The following is a 3,516-nucleotide window of genomic DNA, read 5'->3' as shown; positions in this document are numbered from 1 at the left end:
GGAAAAGCGACACTTGGTTGTAGTAATGGTGTCATGAGTAGCTTGAAAGGGAAGAGAGGAATGGACTTGGAAGAAAGTGGGGGCAATTATGCAACATGTAGACAGGTAGTTGTAGTGGGGAGACAAGGGCTCTTGAGAATGGGAATGGTATCTAATCATACCCGTTGGCATGTAATTTTGTAAATCATTATTAAATCACTAGTAAAATTTTAAAGAGAGAGAAAGGGAGAGAGACAGTGAGACCTACAATACCACATCATCATTTGTGAAGTTTTCCCCCTGAAGATGGGGACCTGAGGCTCAAACCTGGTTCTTTGCACATCATAATGTATGTGCTCAACCAGGTACGCCACCACCTGACTCTGACAGGTTTCTAGCTGGTAAAATTGACAAATGCTCTTTTCATTTGCTGGTAGTAAGGCTATCAAGTTGTAAAGAACTTACGGTTTACATTTAGTCTAAAACTCTTCTAAGATATTACAATGTAAATGTAAAATAGTCAACTGGTTTTAAGTATCTAAAACAAATAGGAGGGAAAAGATATTAATGAATGCAATTTAGTCCTAATTGTTTATGTGTTGGTGAAACAATATTTAACCTTTCTTTCAAGACATGAATTTCAAGATAAGTCATCAAATGTATTTTATATAAAAAATGCAATGTAAAAGTACAACTAAGATTTCAAAATAGATTTTTTTTGCAAAGCAATATCCTTTATTCCATCTTAATCACACAAAGAAATCACTGAAGGAATTTGGAGTAATGGTTTTTCAGTTACAAATAAAAAAGAAAATGTTGCTTTGCACTGAAAAAAAGATTCAATGACTCACATATGTAAAAGATGTACTCTGTCACATGCTACGATGCTGGCATCTAACAGGGTTTTTTGTTTGTTTTTGAGAATTATTCTGATCTCTAATTTTGAACAAAGTATTAGAAAGAGTGAGTATAAAGCAAAGATTCCAGTTAAAAAGCTAATAAAGTGATCTAGGAAAATAGCAGACAGTGTTTAGACTAAGGCCATTGAGGTGATGAAAAGTGATGGGATTCTTAATATATTTCAAAAGTAGGGTGAGATAATTTTCTAATGGACTAGGTGTGGGAACTGAAAGAAAAGTTGTGGAACTGTAATTTATAATGAGAAACAAGAAGGAATTCCTACTTACTAAAATGAAAATGATTGCAAAGGAGGGTAATGTGTATAGACAGAGATGTTGGGAAATACATGAATTTCAATTTTTTTTTTCTCTGGGGAAATGCACAGACATGACGTGAGTAGTGGTTATGCTTCTTGTCAATCTGTGGTCAGATGGACACCTGATGTAGGGAATCAAATACATGTGCCTCACAGTATGTTTTTGGTAAAGAAAAAAAAGGAAAAGAAAGGAAAAATAAGAAAGAAAAATATTTCTTAGGTGGGATTGTGAAATTTGGTTAATCTCTCTAAATAGCATTTATAGGGCTGGGCAGTGATGCATCTGGTTAAGTGCACAGGTTACCCTGTGTAGGGACCTGAGCTTCAAACTCCACCTGCAGGGGGAATACTTCATAAGTAGTGAAGCAGGTCTGTGGGTGTCCATCTCTCTCTTTCATTCTCTGTCTCTTTTTCCTTCCCCATTCTTAATTTCTCTGTCCCAGCAAAATAATAATAAGAAGAAAAAAAATAGGAGAAATGGCTAATAGGAGCAGTGGGTTTATATTTTCAGTACCACCAAGCCTCAGAAATAACCTTGGTGGCAATAAAAAGAAAAAAAAAAAGATATTTAGAAGGGCCAGGTTGTGGCACACCCAGCAAAGCATACCCTACCACCATATGTGAGGATCCAGGTTCAAGACCCGATCTCCACCTGTACGGAAGCTTTACTGTGAAGTAGTGCTGGGAAGTGTCTCTTTCTTTCCCTCTTTCCTTCATCCCATTTTTCTCTGTCTCTGTCAATTAAAAGATAAATAAATCAATGAAAGGCTGCCAAGAGCAGTCGATGGATTCCATGCGCACACACAGAGCCCCAGTGATAACACTGTTGGTGGTAAACAAAAGAAAAACTGTATTCTTAAGCTTCACAAAACAAGTATGGATTTATTTCTGCTAAAGTTAAAACATAATAAAATTAAAGGGACATTTTTCAGACCTGGAGGCTGCTGCTCTGTGATATACATAACCCAGGTTTGAGGCCCTAGTTTAGCACTGGCAGAGGCTTCAATGTGGTGACAGCTCTCCCTGTCTCTTCCTCTTTCTCTGGATCTTTATCGCTAAAGAAGTCAGTGGGGTCTATATTAATGACCAAGAAACAAAACAACCAAAGAAAAATGTACTCATGAAAAGGGAAAGAAAAATAAGGGGAGGGAGGGGGCGTCCTATCTTTCTCTTTCAATAAGGATGACCATATCTCCTTAAGTCTTCCCAGGAGAAGCTGGAACTCATCTACATTAACAGTTCCACCTTCTTTCCTGTGTCTACAGAGGTAATATTCCACTATTGACTTAAGCTTTCGTCCATTTCCCCACACCCTTTGTTTTAGCTGAGGTTATTTAAAATGTAAATGAATTACTCAGTTTTACTGGGTTCTCTTCTATTAAACTTCTCTTTTACCAGTCAGTGTGATGCTTGTTTGATTACCTAGTAGCTCTTACAATTCTAATTTCTTTGTGCCCCAACGCTGTGAAGAGTAATCCAAGAGTTGCATTTAAACCAGGTTACAGAGGGGGGAAGTCAGCATCATGGTTATGTAAAGTAACTCTTAAGGCTGAGGTTCCTAAAATCCCATGGTTCAATCCCCTGCACCACTTTAAACCAGAGCTGAGCAGTGTTCTGCTAAAATTAATAAAAATGATAATAAGTAGGGTTAGAGTTTTGCTACATGAATGTGACAAAGTGAAGATGCTATTAATATTATGGTAATCTGCTAACATCTCATCTATTTTCCACATTCTTTTTTATTCCTTACTCCTAAAAAAAATAAAAAAAAAAACTCTAGAAAATGGAGTCAGATGTCTTTCAAATACATTTACTTGGAAAATGCACTTCACTGCCCTAGTAAATAAATCCAGATTAAAGCATCACAAGGGAAGGAAACTCCTGTTAAAGTTGTCTTAGATTTAACAACAACAACAAAACGTTAAATTGCCTTCCCTTAAAACTTCTCTGAACATCAAAACATGGAACACTTCAGGAATTTGCATGCCATCCTTGCACAGGACCCTGCTAATATTCTCTCTGTCATTTTAATTTTAGTATGTGTGCTGCTAAAGCAAGGACCTATTAAAACTGATACTCTGAAATGAAACTCCTCCTAGCCAACCCACATAGATCTACAATTTAAATTTCCACTGCTAAACCAGTTAAACCAGTTTGAGGAAGGGAAAAACATACTGTAACCATTTAGTGTCTCTCTCTCTCTCAGACACACACACACACACACACACACACACACACACACACACACACACACACACACACAATTAAGTTGGCAATAAATGAAAGCTCTACCCCATCTTTTAGCTATCTCCAAGTCAAAA

At 36.9% G+C, this 3,516-nt stretch overlaps 1 non-coding gene across 1 annotated transcript; it reads right to left on the bottom strand.

Moving 5' to 3' along the window:
* Window positions 1–3,150: 3,150 nt before the first annotated feature.
* LOC132539631 (U6 spliceosomal RNA) lies at window positions 3,151–3,252 on the bottom strand. Its single transcript, XR_009550969.1, has one exon. It is a non-coding gene; the product is annotated as a U6 spliceosomal RNA (small nuclear RNA).
* Window positions 3,253–3,516: the final 264 nt, after the last annotated feature.

Source organism: Erinaceus europaeus, chromosome 7 (genome assembly GCF_950295315.1).
Source record: "Erinaceus europaeus chromosome 7, mEriEur2.1, whole genome shotgun sequence".
NCBI classification, from domain to species: Eukaryota; Metazoa; Chordata; class Mammalia; order Eulipotyphla; family Erinaceidae; genus Erinaceus; species Erinaceus europaeus.
This window is presented reverse-complemented; position numbering and strand designations above follow the sequence as displayed.